Here is a 19,573-nt window from a genome sequence, read left to right as displayed (position 1 = left end):
CACAATTTAAAAGAAAACCAACAAAATCCTCCACAGTTCAATCCCCATTTTGTAGGACAACCTGGGAAGTTGATTCATGCCTTTGGCCATGTAAGGCCTTCACATAATGATAATGAACAAGATTAATACCAAGTAATATTTCATCTTCGATGTCCTACACAAACATTAACTCATTAACCTTCAATGGAACCCTGGTGGTAAGTGAGTGAAGTTAGCCTCGTATGGGGTTAATAGTAAGTGTTATTAAGTCCTTATAAATAGTAACGCCCCCTGTGGATCCAGGGACAGAATAGGCCCACTGCTCCTCCTGCATGTCATAAGAGGCTGACTGGAGAGGGATGGGCTCCGCCAGTTTAGAAATTTGCCCAAGACACACCATATGATGAGCAAGTCAACTCTGTCCATGCCGGATTGGTCACAGCCCAGGTTAATAATGACGGCACCATCCATCTCCCACCAGGGCAGATGCGACAAGTATACTACTGGTGTAACCCCAACAAAGAAGATCACTGGAAGAGAGAACATCACCATAGCCACATGGAATGTAAGGACACTGAGACAAATAGGGCACCTCTTAGGAATCTCTGAGGTCAGATGGAAGAACTTTGGAGAAGTACTAATGGAAGAAGGCCATGCACTCTATTACAGTAGAGAAGACAAACATGTCCACGGTGTAGGATTTCTTGTGCATAAAGATATCAAAAATTAAGTATTAGGATGCTGCCCAATGTCCAGCAGGCTTATTTCCATCTGTCTAAAGTCAGTACCATTTAATATGACAGTGGTACAAGTCTACGCCCCTACAACAGACTATGATGATGAGCAAACTGAAGATTTTTACAATCAGCTCCAAGACATCTTCAGTAAAGTACACAAGAAAGATATTCTGATTGTACAAGGAGATTGGAATGCTAAAGTGGATACTGACGCACATGCAGATTGGCGAGATTATTGTGGCCTTTCTGTAATGCAGTAACCAATGAGCGGGGATTGAGACTTTTGGAGTTTGCCAGCTATAACAGTCTGGTTCTTGCAAACACATTAGGAGCACAAAAAGCATCCAGACGATCAACATGGCACACACCTAGTGGTCTACATCACAGCCAAATTGACTACATCATGGTGCAAAACCGATTTCATTCTGGGATTAACTGAGCTAAAACAAGGAACTTCCCTGGTGCTGATATTGGAAGTGATCACAACCTTATGATGCTAAATTTTTGGCTGCGGATAAGGAAAATTCTCAGGCCAAAGTTCACCAGAACCAAGTTTGACTTAGAAAGACTCAGAGACCGAAACATTGCAGAGTCATTCCACACAATGATCGGTGGAAAATTTGCCCTGCTGCTTGCTCTAGAGAGAGACGTAAAAACAATGACCAACAATTTCAATGCTGTAATGAATGAGGCAGCACTGGACATTGTTGGGAAACATCGTAAGAAGACAAAACCATGGGTCACGAATGAAATACTACAAATGTGTGACATTAGAAGAGAACTTAAGAGAGACAAGAACAGCACTAAGGGAGCTGATAAATACAGAGCGATTGGCAGAAAGATCAAGAAAGGAATGAAGATGGCCAAGGAGATATAGATTGAAAAACAATGCTCTAATATTGAAGAGTGTATCAATCATAAAAATAGCAAATGAGCCTTCCAGGCTGTAAAAGATCTGATGAAGGAAAGATGGATCAAAGCTCACACAATTCAAGACAAAGAAGGGAACAGTCTTTCAGAAGAAAGGGACATCATCCATAGGTGGACAAACTACTGCTCTGATCTATACAACCATCAGACAAATGGAGATTCTAGTGTCTTAGACAGCCCAGATTCAACAGAGGAGGATGACTTTCCAATACTGTGTGAAGAAGTGGACACAACTGCAAAATCACTCAATAACGGAAAGGCTACAGGTATTGACAACATCCCAGCTGAACTGATGAAATTTGGAGGAGAAATACTAATAGATGTACTCACCAAGATCTGCAACAAGTTCTGGCAGACCAGTGAGTGGCCATCTATGTGGACACAGTCACTGATCATCATTCTGCCAATTGTGTCAAAATTACCAGACTATAAGCTTAATTAGCCATCCCAGTAAAGTGATGTTGAAAGTCATAGTGAACAGATTGAAGCCACAAGCAGAGAATATCATCGCTGAAGAACAGGCTGGCTTCCGTGCTGGAAGAAATACCACTGAACAGATTTTCAACATTCGTGTTCTATGTGAGAAGTATTTACAACACCATCAGGACATCTACCATGTCTTTGCTGACTTCAAGAAGGTGTTTGACAGAGTATGGCATGAAGCTCTCTGGGCAACAATGAAGAAGTACAATGTTGGTCATAAGCTTATTCTTACCATTAAACAACTGTATGCCAAGGCCAGCAGTGCAGTTCTTGTCAATGGCACAACAGAAGAGTGGTTTCGCACCACTGTTTGAGTCTGGCAAGATTGCCTTCTTTCACCCACACTGTTCAACATTTACTACTTTGAGTGCATGATGACTGATGCCCTAGAAGATCACATATGCACAGTCAGCATTGGGGGGGCGAACAATCTCAAATCTTCAGTTCGCTGATGACACTGATGGCCTGGCAGGCAGCGAAGATGAATTTGCCAACCTTGTGAAACGACTGGATGAAACTTCTGCAAAATATGGCATGGAAATCAGTTCAGAGAAAACCAAGCTGATGACAAACAAACATGATGGGATCAGCTCACATATCACTGTCAGTGGACAAGAGCTGGGGACAGTGAAACAGTGCAAGTATTTGGGGGCAATCATCACTGATGAAGGATCCAAGGCAGAAATTTGGGCAAGAACTGCACAAACAACAGCAGCAGTGGCAAAGCTGTTTGGAGGAACAAGAACATCTCCCTGGAATCCAGACTTAAACTGCTACATGCATTTTTCTGTATATGTGCAAGACATGGACCCTTATGGCAGAACTTGAATGGAAAATTCAGGTAGTAGAGATGAGATACTTCCGTAAAATCCTGGGCATCTCATACTTTGACCACGTCACTAATGAAGAGGTCTGCAACATCAACACCCAATGCGCTGGGTCATATGAAGACCTCCTGACGACCGTAAAGAAGCACAAGCTGAAGTGGTACAGCCATGTAACAAGATCCTGTGGCCTATCCAAGATCATCCTCCAAGGGACAGTACAGGGGAAGAAAAGAAGAGGTAGACAGATGAAGAGATGGACTGATGACATTAAAGAGTGGACAGGAATGGACTTTATGGCGACTCAAGCATGGACACACAATCATAAGGGGTGGAGACAATTTGTTGATTGCTCATCAATGATGGTGCCCCAACGACCAATGCAGTTATGGGAGTGATGGTAGTGGTGATAAATAGAAACCACTATTAGACCTAGAAAGATTAAGTAACATTCACCCAAGGCTACTTCATTGACTATGGCATGTGAGACTTCTGTGAGAACTGGGTCACACCCTTAGAAAGATATTGCCAGAGCCAGGATGTAAACACAATTGGTTCTAACTTCTGGTCTGCATTAAGGCCACACCCCCTCTAATTTCTGCAGTTAGGGTTGCTGTTTTCTAATATGGGTCCCAGTGCTCTGTGGACTGATAAACTACAAATTGATGGTGTTTCCTAGGTTTTACAACAACTGAATTGTAGACAGAATTATTTGTCCTACTTACGCAATAAACCACAGTTAAATTGTAAGAAATCAAGAAAAAAAAAAGATACAAATCACTTGCCTGATCTATGTCCTAGTAAGATTTTGTTTACATTCCAGGATCACACACTGGTTTGGATTTGGGTAATGCAAACTTTCAAAATGAACCCTGAAAATCAGTAGGTTTTTCTTAGTTCAGGGATTGAATGCACACTCCGACTTGATATAGGTTTGCAAACCTGCACTGAGTTTTGAGGTAATGTATAGGCTACAGGGTTTTTTTGGGTGCCCTGTTAAAGAAAACTAATGGAGAAAATAAGAGAAAAGTTTCTAGGTTTTTGGGTTGTGAAGGCACCTTTCACTCCTACTTCAGTCTCCTTTAAGTCAATGCACTGCTATTCTGCCTCCTCTGCAGAAAGACAGAAAAATCTTCTCCTTTCATCTTAATGGATTGTGAACTTCAAAGCCTACTTCCGGCCATTATAGTCAAACCCTTTTAAAGAAGTTTGTTTAAAAAAAGGTCACCCAGCTTGTGGCACAATAAAATGTTCTGGAATTCAATTATAATACTTTTTATGTTAACATCCAATACAGTTAGCAATTCTTTGCATTTTGAAGTGAAATGTATTGCATTTTTAGCCAGTTAAATTACTGCCTAAGTACTTCAGTAAGATTCATTGGCATTTTGCACCATGATTTAGTAATCCAAAATTCCCAGACATTTCAAATGTTTCCTGATTCATGTTCCTTCCCACAATTCTGGCAGCTTAACAATTTTTGAAATGGTTCATCTGAAAATATTGGATATCAATAACGCAAATATCTGTGGCATTAACTCATTTTCAGGAGGCAGAGGGTAACATTTTAGATATGGAAAAGCCAAAGTAAACAATTGCTCATGTCTCATATTAACAGTGCAGTTCCGTCCTTGGATATGCACACACAAATCTCAGAAGACCAAATTCTGTGCTGACCTACATGTGACATACAATCCAGTGGAAGTCAGCAGAGAACTTGACTTCCATGAACACCTCACACATATATCTGAAGATGGGAACTGACTCAAATCGTGTATAAGATATTGATGTCCACACACTGTACAGACTTCTAGGTAACATAAAAACTGCCATTGGCACGTGTTTATCAAATTCAGAGCATGTAGAAACAATAATTACATATTATAAGAACCTGGGTTCAAGGCTCTGCCAGAGGCATCCTGGGTGACCTTAGGCAAGCCCATTCAACCTCTCTTTGCTTCAGCTCCCCATCTCTTCAATGGGTTTAATACTTCCTTACATCATAGGAGTGTTGTGAGGCTAAATACAATACAGATTGTGACGTCCTCAGATATAATGACAATAAGTCCCTTTGATAAGATAAGATAAGATAGCCTTACTATGCTGAAGTTAGCAATATCCATCATGAAGTTGTGAACCATTTATGGCCTGATTCCACATTTGTCAACCCAACAACAGTGAAGCACTCCACATTGATTACGGTACAATGTATACTAGATCTTTCCACCTGGATGAATAGATAGCCTGCTCCCCGTCCAAACAGCACGGCTTATTTTTATTTTACAGTTGTGCCTAGAGGCTACAACCACCAAGATCAGGCAAGTGCTGTAAATACATAGTTTGAAAGTGAAAGAATTGTCAGTCTAAATAAACCATATAAAGGGTGGGAGAAAGGAAATACCAATCCCCATTTTACAGATGGAAAACTGAGGCACAGCTAGACCAGTTCAGAAGGTGGCTATGAGTGGAAGATCTAGAGCTATGATGACAACATCCCACCTGCGTACTGTCCTAACAAAGGGCCCTTTTCTGAAATCCTTGCATACCCAACCTCACCACTGTAGTCAGTGAAGGATAACACCTGGTTTTGATCGAAAAGTTTGATTCTGCAGAGAGCCAGACTGCAGGCCCTGCAAAGCTCAAGGCTACAAGTCTTCTGATTTGGGGGAGCTAGAAATACCACCTCAATTTTCAATTTAAAAAAAGTCCAGCCCTTTTTTGCATGACAACAGCCAGGGAAAATCAGTCGCCAAGACTGTAAGGAATAGCAGCAGAGCTCTAGGCTGCTGGCGAGGGACTTCATATCCTGGGCTAAGCCAACCTTAAAAGAGTCAGTTATGTTTGGAGTTATGAAAATTGTTTCGCAGGCCCTCCCAAAAATGTTTAGGCCAGCCCTTCTATGCACAAAGCTTGTCTGGTTCCACACAGTGGGAAAAAATCCATAGTGCTTTCATCCTACACTTGTCTTTGACCCAAAAGGAAAGACATTATTTATTTATGAATGCATTCCTACATGTCAATGCATCCAGAAAGGTTAATTCTCAAAGACAGCCAGATGCATTCCCAAGTAGCATAAGAGTGCCTAATTAGGGATGGATAATATTTAGAGATCTGGGATCAAATCAATTTTAATTGCAGCCACAAAAAGCTGGGTGGGATAGTCAAGTCATGTTTTACTTATCTTTGAGTTCTTTAGCTAGCTTTAAATAACAGAAAGTTCTTTGACATAACATTCCCACACAAAGCACAGAATATGAAGGAAAGAAAATGCATGAAAGGGAGAATTTTAAAAGCTCTCATTTGCTGACACCACATGCTGACAATGTGCATGTATAAACCAAAGGGAAGAGGGAATCTGAACAAACGGACTTAATTAATCAACTCAGAACACCTTACTTTGTGCAAACCACTGAAGATAATGTCAAAGGGGAGAAAGGAGGAGATTTGTATTGGATGTTGTCAATGGACAGATACGAATCGCAGACAAGTTCATATCCCTCGTCCACTGAAACTAGTGCAACCAGATCCCAGTCTCTTAGACCATCTTCCTCCTGTATATAAAGAAATCTAAAACTGATCCACCCACTATCTGGATGTCAATAATTTAGGACAGATTTCAATGAAATAAAAAGAAACCAGCCTTTCAATGACCTGAATTCATATTTAATTGTGTCTGAATGTCATGACATTTGTCCTCTCCATACTCTAGCTCGAGTGCCACAAAAATCAACCCTCAAACTCAGCATGAGATCTCCTCCTTTCAGGTGCTGAACGCTCCCACAGGAGTGTTCAGCACCTTACAGAATTAGGCTTCCAGCAAAGAATAAAAGCCCATCTTGTATCTCACTTCATTGGCAGCAAGATCAGGGCTTTGTTTTTTCCTTTTTGCAGAGACTGAACGATGCTTGCTAAATATAGCAACTGTATGGCAAACTTCCCAGTTAGACCAGCATCTTCTAAGTGAGAAGCTCCTAATAAAACAGCTACTGGTGATTTCTTTTGAAGTGGGCTGTTTTATGTTTCTTTCTCCCATTTTTGTGTCTTAAACTCAGGTCATGTTGACTTCATTTCCAAGTATGAACATAAGAAGCAGACCAAAGGTCCATCTAGCCCAGTATCCCATCTCTAACATCCTTGCCCATCCTGGCTAATAGCCATTGATAGACCTATCCTCCATGAATGTATCGAGTTCTTTATTGAACCCTGTTATAGTATTGGCCTTCACAACATCTTTTGGCAAGGAGGAGTTCAGGTTGACTGCATTGTGTCCTTTTGTTTGTTTTAAACCTGCTGCCTATTAATTTCATTTGGTGACTGTAGTTCTTGTGTTATGAGAGGAGTAAAAAAAACTTTTTATTTACTTTCTCCACACCAGTCATGATTTTTTTAGACCTCCTGTCATCCCCCTTAGTTTTTTTTTTTTTTCCAGGCTGAAAAGTGCATTAATATCACAACAGTGAATAGGTTGAAGGGCCTCACGGTGTCCTGGCAGAGGATCACCACCTGCATTCGGACCTGTTATGATCTGGCTCTGCTGAGCCCTATGTCCTTATTCAGGACATCTGCAGCGCCATGACGTGGTCTTTGATACACACGTTCACGACCCATTATGCCATCACCCAGCAAGCAAGAGATGGCTTTCATTGGAATGGACATGAGCAATCATTCAAAGAAGAAAAGACAGTTACCTTTTTTTGTAACTGGTGTTCTTCGAGATATGTTTCTACCAATAGTAATTCCAGGGAAATAAATTCCTTCCTGCCCTCTAAAATGATAAATTTATGCCCTAAAGAACCTAATTGCCTTTATTGTAGGCAATAAACATATCTTCAAACATATTGATCATTAAATTAACCATTCCCTTTGCCCCCATTGGCCTGGAGCGGTGAACTGTGTCAGTTTTTTTGTTCAAAACTTACCTGCCATTATTTTTCATCAACAAATATAATTTTTAAAACAGCTTAGTTTAAAAAAATCTCCACAGGCCAGGACAACAACGTCCTCATCCTGAAAGGAAACCTGCACAACACTGTTAAAACACAAGTCTAGGATCTTAAATTTTTAATTGCAGTGTGTGCATACCCTCTGAGTACATTTCCCAGACTTGAAGAAGAGCTCTGTGGAGCTCAAAAGCTTGTCTCTTTCACCAACAGAAGTTGATCCAATAAAAGATATTACCTCACCCACCTTGTCTTTCTCATGTTCAGAGTAGCCTATTTATACTCCTAGAGTTAGCCAGCTTTCATAGTGGGTATAAACAAGGGGCAAGATTAAACTGCAATCAACTGGTCTTATTCCAGTTGTGTTGAATTTGCAGTCAGCAGCCTACATAAAAAGAAAGGTAGGACGCAGGGTAGTGGGATGCTCTCCTAAGGGAAACAAGCCATTCAGAAACACTTTTAAAGTCTTATTTTTTGGGGGACTGATTGTATGAATCTAAAATGGCTGGGCCTTTTATAGTTGATCTACTGATTTGTGAAGGGTTCTGGGTAGTTAAGGAAATCAGTTGTTGACTGCAAAAAATATTTTCTTTAATGTTAAATAACGAAAAAAACAAAATTACAAAACCATCAGCCTTGATTCCAAATGTTCTGGTCTTCCTTTCAGTGGGAATGTCAGTCCAGTTGTAGTGGTGATGGCTAATAGATCTGGTATAACGCAATGCTTTAGCGTCATCTGCAAAATCACATCTTTGAAGACTGAAACCAAGAGCCATATGAAAATCTGGTGTTCCAACAGAATATAATCCCGACAATAAATTTTAGCCCCTGGAAACAGAAGCGAAGGTAACAAAATCTGAGGGTTTACAAATTCTAATTTAAATTCCAAAGCTGTACGGAAAGAGACAATGTCAATACAATCCAGAGCTGTTGTTACCCATGATGAGATAACTGAGATGACAGGAACGACTGTCTTCTATTTCAGTGGAGATAAATGTTGACTTCTTAGTGCTCCTTGGTATATACATAGTCCCAGTGTATACTTACTTTTGAACACTGCTAGGTTTTTTTTTCTTTTCATCCATTCTAAGCACTTGCTAGTCATCATTTGACATCACTTGACTATCCTTGAAAGTAATACGCAAAGTCAATTTCTTATTCAAACAGCAAAAAGAATTGCAACTGCTGTAGTGGTTCTCTTTATGTGAACTCAGCTCTTTAGTGGTCTAGCATTTCAAAAGCAATACAAGATGCTGGATTTTCACACCTGCCCTGTGGTATTTTTTATGTTCAGTAGTTAGTGGGCTTCTTGAAAAAGTGCATTTGGTTTCAGCACCTTAAAAAACAAAGCCACTAGTGGTCACTTTTCTCATTCTTCCATGGATTCAGACACCTTGTTAGATATGTAAGAGTGCAAATAAAAAAGAAGCAATGTTCAGCTAGAAGTTAATCCATTGCCATTCAAGTCAAAGGTAACATTCCCACTGTCATAAATAGAGCAGCATTTAGCCCTGCAAATAGTACTGTAACTCTTTACTAGACTAAAAGACTGTGCATTAATATTGGCAAGAAACTATCCAAATGATCAAATCATTAAGGCTATGATTTAGTCATGGAGGTCATGGCAGTCACAGATTCTGTGACTTTACCGGACCTCTGTGACATCTAGGGCCTCAGGAGACAGAGGTGGGACTGTGAACCCCTGCTCTGCAACTGGGGCTGTCTGGAACCAGGACCCTGTGGTTTCTGCCAGGGGCTGCAGCCGGGGCCGTGCATCCCAGCACCGTGGTGTCGCAGGGTTGGCAGGGGCTGCAGCTGGGGTCACACACCCTAGCCTTGCAGCGTCCTTGGGCTTGGCGGGAGTCTGCAGCTGGGGCCGCACACCCCAGCCCCATGGCATCCCAGGCTTGGCAGGGCCTGCAGCCAGGGCCGTGAGCCCCAGCCCCTCAGCTTTCCCCAGGGGCTGCACCAGGGGCTGTGTGCCCCCCTCACAGCTTCCCAGAGCCAAGTGTCCCCTAGCTCCCTGCCTGTGCTGGGCTTGCTGGAGGCTGCAGCCGAGGCCACGCACCTCTTTCCTGTAGCTGCGGCCAGCTATGGAGTGGGGACTGTGTGCCCCCTATGGCTGCACCCCGACCCCCGCCACTGCAGCTGCTAGTGGGGGGCTTGTCCTGTCAATCCCTCCGCATGGGACTCCATTCCTCCCCACTACCTAGTCCTGCCCCCAGATTAGTTTTAGATTAAGATGGGTCACAGGCTCCGTGAATTTTTGTTTATTGCCTGTGACATGTCCATAACTTTATACTAAAAATAGCTGTGATAAAATCTTAGCCTTGCAAACATCAAACACACACAATGTCCTGAGGACTATTGTACCAGTAACAATGACCACTGCTGATGGCATCACACCAGGAATTGTGCAGTGAAGTTCCCAAATCTGGCTGAATCCTGCAAATCAGTAAATCTCTGGGGCCGCCCTCTGGGTGGCGCCAGGAAGGGTCAGGACATGCACTTCATGTGTCAATGGGGAGCTGAAGAGTGTTTTTATCTGTACTGGGGCGTTTTTATCCATCCTGGAAACAAGGCCGAAGAGCCTGCAATGCCACTTTTGAATATAATGAGCGACTGAAGGAAGGCCAGATCGCTGCAATATTATGACATTTCTCACAAAGTCAACCTGCTTCATGCTCAGGATTTGGCATTAGGGTGACCAGATGTCCCAATTTTATAGGGGCAGTCCCGATATTTGTGGCTTTTTCTTATATAGACGCCTACTACCCCCCTGAACCCCATCCTGATTTTTCACACTTGCTATCTGGTCACCCTATTTGGCGCTGACAGAACATATGAAATGCCTCTAGCCCCCTCAACTCTGTGTGTAAGTGGGTCCAAGTTTCTGACCCATACAGCAATACACGTGGTACACAGGTTTGACCAATCCTGAGCTTTGTCTCATTGCAAAGACTTTGCTGTATCCATAAGTGAGACGTGGACTTTGTGCAGAAGGCATTGAGACCTATTTGTCAAAGAAAGTCCAGTTTGCTGTGACTGTTTGAACTTTGCTTGCAGCCTAGGCAGATTAACTCATCAGTGCTCTCCACAGTACTCAACCCCACCTGCAGTAGGGCTTCTGGTGGCCCAGCTCCAAAGTTCTGTAGCTTGGTCTACTGCCATGAGACGTTCAACCCATAATGTAGGTGGTATCCTGCAGACCTTGGAGGGTGGGGCTGAAGTTATTTGACTTCTCCACAGCAAAGCAGCGTCATTGGCATAGTCTTGGTCAGTGAATGCTTTTTGACCAACCTCGATTCCGATGTGTGGAGTGGCAAGTCCTAATATCTAGTTGATGGGTGACAGAATAGTGCTGGGGTGAGAATGTATCCTTGCTGCACACCACAGGTTGTGTAGAAATGTGGCAAAAGTATGAAAAAAAATAATTGGAGATATCCTATCTCCTGGAACTGGAAGGGACCCCAAAGGGTCATTGAGTCCAGCCCCCTGCTCTTTACTAGCAGAAACAAGTACTGATTTTGCCCTAGATCCCTAAGTGGCCCTCTGAAGCACTGAACTCACAACCCTGGGTTTAAGCAGGCCAGTGGTCAAACCACTGAGCTATCCCTCCTCCTACCAAAGCCACATGTACTCTCATACCAGTACCAGTGTAAATATCCTGCATCTGGAACACCAATTCCTTTCAGCATGAACCAAAGTGCTGAAACTATTCTTGAGTAGGTCAACTTTTGCTGCCTACCGTGGAATTTAAACTGAGCATGGGGTACACCTGCTTTGTTTCACAAGAGCTACATCTTTTAAGTCAGCTTGATTAAGTCACGTTGAAGCACTAATGAAGACTCTTGAGCATTATTTGGCTCTTATAAAACAAAATTGTGATCAATTAAGTGCAAATGAATTGGCACTAGCATACGCATCTGAACACAATCCAGTTACAGAAAGCTGAAACAGGATGATCAATGGCAGCAATGCCTTTCTGAAGCATTCCTCAAGGTTTGATTCAAAGCCTTACACGGCTTCCAGATGGAGTTTCAGAAGCAAAAAATAACTATGTGGGAATTCAGAAAGTGTAATCATGCATGCAGGCCAGAACTGCTGTCACAGCACGAGCTGCTTCTTATAGAAGCATTGACACAGTGAGCACCCACAGCAGCAGTTTCTAGTCTTTACAGTCTTTCACAGCAGCATGTCAATCACAAAGGGGGCTAGTGGCAGGCTGGGACTTTTATCAAGCCAGGATTGTTAATTTATTGTGGAAAAGGAAGAGGTTAGAGGAGAGTCTTCAGAGAAGCATTTACAATTATAAAATGTAGAGTGACAACTGATCAGTTCCTACCTTTTTAAGCTGTTTTAAAATTATATTTGTAGGATGAAAATAATGGCAGGTACATTTTTGAACAAAAAAAGAAAAGAAAAGAAAGAAATCATAGGAGTGGAGATATGGCTGCAGGGTTTGTATCTGTTCTTCTGGCAGTGTCTGGTGCTACTTTAAGTTGTTGGGTCCTGGCCTGTGGAGATTTTGCTTCTGATGATGAGCTTGGAGAGGTGGGGGTAATAAACTGGCTCAGGTTAGAGCAGCCTCCAGGATGCTCTAAAATGGATTTAGGGCCAAGCAGGGTATCCATGAGTCACTTCTTGATAGTCCTCTACTCCCATTTACTTCACCCAGTTGAAATTGGATGTAGCAGACAATCTGGCCCATTATATGCACTTGTAAAGCGCCCATCATCATAACAGCTAGGTGCCATCATGTAAATTAAGCAGGACCACCACAATCATCCAAGAAAAGGGAATAAGTGTAAGCAAGATATAGAAAAGTGACCATATATCCACTGGGGATTTGAATCTCCAGATGGCACTATAACACCATCACAAAAAACAGATGGCTAAAAGCTATAGGAAATAGGGGAACAGCTGAGTCAGTGAGCCTGCCGTGTATAATTACCCATCCCATCGCAATGATGATTTATTGAAAAACTCTAAAGCTGCCCTTTTGTTTTGTCTGAAACACAACATATTAATACTTTAAGCACACTGAGCGCTTAGCAGAAGAAAAGCATATCATTAATATTGCTTTGTCCTAATATTGCTTTGTCCTGGAGCAAAACATGATTGTGTTGGCAATGTGAATTAATAGCAAGACCTTCAATGATGCTGAACTTAGAAAATGGGCTAAGTCACTGATTAAATGAACTTGCTAATCATTATTTTTGCCCAGAGTGGTAATTTCTCCATATTGCAAAACAATAGCACGATTAGTCTTTGAACACAGAAGTGGCAGGGCCAAGAATCAGATGCATTGACAGCGCTGCCATGCTGAAATGTGCTATTAATTTGCAGTACCTGTCCATTTTACAGTGCACGTGGCCCAATCGCTTACACTGATAAGCAATAAAATTCAGTGAAGTTGAACACACACAGATTTTGCAGCCAATATAACAAGGTATTTCAGAGACCTTAGAGGTATACAACAATTCCTGATCTCCTGTGGCCAATACAGGAAAAAGTGTTTTGTAATGTATTTAGAATGAAGTAAAACATACATTTAATGGGGAAAAATTACACAGAGAAATTGAAGGCTAGGTTCTGTCTTTGGCTTTCTCAGCTGAGCAGGGAAATATGGGTTTACCTTACATCTTATCACTCAGATCTTGGGTCCGACCTTTAATATTCTCCCTGCATTCAAATGGGCAGGAACTGATGTCATTTTGGCCACACCAACCCTACACATGCTGTCCAGCTGGGGTGGGGGAAGTGAACTGCATCTTTTCAAGTAACAGTGCAGTAACTTGCTTCCCCACCCTCTGGAGCAACTGTGGCTCATACTGGTTTGTCAGGTACATGTGCCTTTTAGGGCAAGTGCTGGGGTGAGGCAGCTTGCACAGCACTCCTTGGCAGGGTTGGCCTTACCATGAGGCGAACTGAGGAGGACGCCTCAGGTGCCAGATGGTGGGGGGGCACCACTAGGACCCAGAGTGTAGAAAATTGTGTCTGCTGCTGGTGCATATGTATCTCTCTGCTCTAGATGCACAGACATGGTGGAGTGCTGTGCTGGAGGAGGGATGGCACAAGAGACATAAGAGGCAGACAGGAGAAAAGGTGAGAGGGAATAACAGAAAGCAGCAGGAGCTGCAGGGACAGAGAGGAGGAGGAGTCTCTTATGTACTTCTCTAGCACCCCAAAAGCCTGGACTGATTAACACCAGCTTCTCAGGGAGCTTCCTGTTTCATGCTGCTTCCCTGAACCCACTTGAGGAGAACAGGCAGTCAACTGAAGTAGTAGGGGCCAGTTAGGCCCTTAAGACGTGGATGTCTTCCCTCACTCAGGCCCTGCTACCAGTCTGCTTATTTTTTCCCTTCAACTGAGTGTTGAGAGCCACTATAGCTGGAACAGAACAGCAATCATGAGCAAACGAAGAAAACGCCCCTCTGGGGTAGCATTCAGAAAAAGAAAGAAAGCAAAGGAAGCTTTTCTATCTAAGCAGGAAGGTGTTCTCCTGAAATACATAGACACAAATGTTCATGGTGAGGCTTCCAACCCCAGTGAGGATGTGAGTGGTGAGGAGATGCCTGATCTTCCAGTTAGTCACAGTGCAGGTGACCTGGCAGCTACTGCAGCATCCATATCTCCATCTCAAATGGATGTAACCATGCACATTCTTGAAGAAAAGTGTAGAGGAGGTGCAAGAAACGGCTGCTGCTGAGTTTAGTTCCTTAAGTCTAGATGATCCAGAACTGTGGACCCACTTGAGCAGTAGCCTGAGGGACTTTCTTGTACTGCATGGGCCACAGCAAGAGAAAAACTTCATGTTCTCCAAAGACAATTAAAATAGAAGTTTCCATCCAACACATTACTAGCGTGAAATCCCCAATGGTGACAAAGTGGAGATGCCACGGCTTATATACTCAAAACCCCAGAATGCTGCATACTGTTTTTGTTGCAAACTCTTCCAGTCTAATGTTCCAGTCACATTGGGTTCTACAGGAACAAAGGACTGGAAAAATCTGGCTAGAAATCTGGCATGTCATGAGAAGACAGCAAATCACCAGAGAGCATTCCATAGGTGGAAAGAGCTTGAGATGAGACTAAGGTTAAAGGCCACCATAGATGATCAGCATCAAGAAAAGATTGCATCAGAGTCTCTTTACTGGCAAAATGTTCTGAAAAGGCTCATTGCCATTGTAAGAATGCTTGCTACCCAAAACCTAACACTGTGTGGTACTTCAGATCAGCTGTATGTGCCAAACAATGGAAAATTCCTTAAAATTGTGGAGCTGATGGCTGAGTTTGATGCTGTACTCCAGGAGCATCTAAGAAGAGTCACCACCCAAGAAATGTACACACACCGCTACCTTGGAAAAAACATTCAAAATGAGATCATACAGTTACTGGCAACAAAAGTCAAACAGAAGACTGTGGCAGATCTGAAGTCAGCAAGATATTACTGTTATTCTGGACTGCACACCTGGCATCAGCCATACGGAACAAATGACTTTAATGGTGCGTTTTGTAACAACAACAGAACCTAGTGAAAATGTCCCTGGAATGGTGACTGTCAGAGAGCATTTTCTAGAATGTATTGACATTGATGATACTACAGGAGCTGGTATGACAAATGTGTTTCTTAAAAAGCTGGAAGATACAGGAATTGCGATAGCTGACCTGAGAGGTCAGGGCTACCATAACGGTGCCAACATGAGAGGAAAGAACAGAGGAGTGAAGACATGGATCCGAGAGTTCAACCCCCTCAAGCTTTTTTTGTCCCATGCAGTTCTCATTCATTGAACTTGGTGGTCAGTGATGCAGCATCAGCTTCTAGTGAGGCTGCTGAATTTTTTAATGTAATTCAAAGCATCTATGTATGTTTTCTCTGCATCAACTCATCAATGGCAAATTTTGAAGCAACATCTGGGAACATCCTCTCTACACTGAAACCACTGAGTGCCACAGGATGGGAAAATCAAGTGGAGGTGATAAAGCCTATCAAATACCAAATTGGGAAGATAGATGATGCCATAGTTGCCATTATGGAGGATAATGCTATGACAGGAACTGTTCGTGGAAGAACAGTGGCAGAGGGAAATGGAATCACCAGAAACATACATAACTTCAAATTTCTGTCTGGCTTAGTGTTGTGGCATGTTTGAAATAAATATTGTAAGCAAGAGACTCCAAGGTGTTGACCTTGATATATCTGGAGCAATGGAACAACTGGACAAAGCAAAGTCATACCTACAGTCTTACCGGTCAGATGAGGGATTTCAAAATGTTCTGAAGAGTGCACAGAAGTTGCCAGAGGAACTTCACACTGAAGCTATTTTCCCACCCATTGAAGAAGACAAGTGTCACCAAAGAAGAAGACATTTTGATTACGAGGCACGGATAATCCCATAAGAGACCCCAAACAACAATTCAAAGTTGAATTCTTTAACCAGGTGCTAGATTGTGCAATACAGTCAGTTGAAGAATGTTTTATGCAGCTCAAGAAACACAGCAGTATATATGGGATGTTGTATGATATTCCAAAACTCCTCACTATACTTGAAGAAGACCTACACCAGCAGTGCAGGGCACTAGAGATAGTGATGACACATGATGACATGCACGATATTGATGCGAGTGATTTAGGTGATGAACTGAAATCCATTCCAGCAGGATCAACTCCAAAGGCTGTTCTGGAATATATGTGCACAAATAAGATGACCACCCTCTTTCCAAATGCTTTTGTTGTTCTGTGCATAATTCTAACACTTCCTGTAACAGTTGCAAGTGGAGAACGCAGCTTCTCCAAGCTGAAGTTAATAAAAACACATCTACGCTCCACAATGACACAGGAGAGGCTGGGTGGCCTTGCAACCATCTCAATAGAGCATGAGCTGGCCCAGACTGTGGACCTTCAGGAAGCAGTTCAAATCTTTGCTACTAAGAAGGCACAGAAAACACCACTTTGATTATTTAAACAGATAAAAATGCCAGTGTTTACTATGCAGACAAGAAAAGTTACATTTGCTGTTCAGGTGTTTGAAAGTTAAGTGTTACTTAAACTTTTTGAACAAGGCATTTAAGTTGTTAGTTTTCCTTTATTGGGGTAGGTAGCAGAGCAGTACCATGAGAGAAGTAGAACAGGAAGAAGGCAGAATTGAGACCTTTCAAAGTTTTGGCCCAAGTGAGAGGGTTTGGGGGGCATCATTTGAGCTCCCCACGTCAAATGCCAAAATGTTGTGGGCCGGCCCTGCCCCTTGCTCAGAGCACCATCCAGCCCAGGGTAATTGCTTTGATTTCAACAGAATTCACAAGTTAGAATGCAGCCAGTGGGCTGTGGACAGACAGATTCCACCCACAAGCAGCATTCTGCAGTTGTAGGTTGGGGTTAGGTTCTTCCTCAAAATGGGGGCTGCCTCTGTAGCTAGGCAGACTCAGAAACTGATTCCACAAACCCTTGCTCCTGAGAGTAATACTTAGCGGTGGAGTAGTGCTTGACTTCTATGGGATTACCTTTGGTAACAAGAATCTAACACGGTGGTACTCAGATTGAGGCTTGGGAGGTGCAAGCAGTTCTTTAATGTGTCTCCTGCAGCTCTTTTCAACATGATATTAAAATACCGTGTGATTTAAATGATTAACCAGTCTAAGTTAACAACCAATGAGAATGCTTTTACTATGTTATTAACCAATTGTAGCTCATAAAATAATACTTGGTCAGTCATTTTCCTGTGAGAAAGATATAGATATAGATATATATTAATCTATATACACACACAAACACACTAAATATTTCCCATCATATTGTCTAAATACGAATATATAATACTACAGTAAATGAAACAATGAATTCACACTACTGTAGCTCTTTAGGGTAATGTTGATCAGTAATTTAGCTCCTGAACCACTGTAATCTGAGCATCACTGATCTACAAGATCGGGCTCAGTCCCACAGAGCTTTCATGGGCCAGCAGCCAGGGCTTGCAAACTGGAATTTCCATGGGACAGGCAGGTTAGGAGATACTACTGACAGTGAACCAGATTTTCCACTTAAATCAATTAGAATGGGTAGGGTGTAAGTTACCACAGCATATGGCCCATTGTGTATATGCTGCATGTGAAATTTATGAAGAGCTATATTTTTTCTTTGAAAACTCAACTAAATGAGACAACTAATAATTCAGCCCAACTCTGTCCCAGAAAATCTACATATTATGAAGGTATGCTATATATTAAAAAATGTAACCACGCATAGATAGATAAGAGGGAAATACACATGCAAAAGACATTTACTTCCTGTGGCAAATATATGGCAAAACACTCTATGAAAGGAGAAATGTTAATGAAAATATATGATCAGTGTAGAGTGAAATTTACTTTATATTATAAAGAACATATCTGTTTGGTGGAGACATTTGATGTACTTTATCATAAGTGAATCTGATTGCATCCTCAGTCAAATGAGCAGAGAAAGTGTGAGACTTTGTGGGCATGTACGTGGGTAGAGGAGAGCAGAGACAACAGGAATGGGGCACAGAGAGAGACAGAGCAGTCATCTTTTATATTAAGGTGAAAGTCCTACTTACAGTTAATAAATTATTAATAGATGTGTTAATACATAATTGAATCATTATTAGAGCGTCCAAAACTTTGCTTACCAGCCATGGCTTATAACCAACTACAATACCTTCTACTAATATGCTTATAATGGTCTATAAAACAACCTACTCATGTATGTAACGTGCTAACAACATCTACCATTGATTAACCTTGCATATGTAGAATCTTAGTATGAAGTATGATTGCTGTACTTAAGGGTTCTGGGGATCTGCTCCAGTGCCAGCCACTGATGCAACTTTACCCATCAACACTATGGATTTACAATGGTAAAGCTGCTATTTGCACTAGTGGATCTCACCTCTGCCAAACCTTGGGGTAAATATCAACAGTGCAAATTACACTAAGCCACATGAAGGGGGTGTACCAGCGTAGCTATGCAGATGGCTGGAATCAGGGGAGAGCTATGTGTAGACAAAGTTTTCTTCACAGAGCTGTGGTGGCATTATGTCAAAAAAAGCTCAGGGTATTCATTTGGATTTAAAAATGTATTTTCTCCTAGGCCTGCACATCTTGTTTTTACTGTCTGCGAGTACTCCACTAACAAAGTGTTACTCTAATTCAGTGGTTCCCAAACTTGTTCTGCCGCTTGTGCAGGGAAAGCCCCTGGCGGGCCGGGCCGGGCCGGTTTGTATAACTGCCACATCCACAGGTTCGGCCAATTACGGCTCCCAGTGGCCGTGGTTCGCTGCTCCGGGCCAATGGGAGCTGCCGGAAGCGGCGGCCAGTAAGTCCCTTGGCCCACGCCGCTTCCAGCAGCTCCCATTGGCCCGGAGCAGCGAATCGTGGCCACTGGGAGCCGTGATCGGCCGAACCTGCGGACGCGGCAGGTACACAAACCGGCCCGGCCTGCCAGGGGCTTTCCCTGCAGAAGCGGAGGAATACGTTTGGGAACCACTGCTCTAGTTAATACTTGAGGAATGGGATTATCAAGCTTGCTTTTGTGATCTCTTAGCACTGGACAGGATATTTGTAATGAGATAGGGCAGTATTTGACACAGCAGGGGGTGGGAGAGCTGCCTGGCTCCGCCATCACAGTTATGACCTATAAACAGGACTGCCCAGAGGATTC

The 19,573-nt window shown here is 42.5% G+C and overlaps 1 protein-coding gene across 17 annotated transcripts in view; it reads right to left on the bottom strand.

Moving 5' to 3' along the window:
• The window catches only part of KCNIP1 (potassium voltage-gated channel interacting protein 1), an 807,057-nt gene that overhangs the window by 16,054 nt on the left and 771,430 nt on the right, over positions 1-19,573 (bottom strand). The gene's annotated exons all lie outside the window — the stretch shown is intronic.

This window comes from Mauremys reevesii, linkage group 8 (genome assembly GCF_016161935.1).
Source record: "Mauremys reevesii isolate NIE-2019 linkage group 8, ASM1616193v1, whole genome shotgun sequence".
In the NCBI taxonomy this organism is placed as follows: domain Eukaryota; kingdom Metazoa; phylum Chordata; order Testudines; family Geoemydidae; genus Mauremys; species Mauremys reevesii.
Note: the sequence above shows the minus strand (reverse complement) of the source record. Positions and strands in the feature narration are given on the sequence as shown.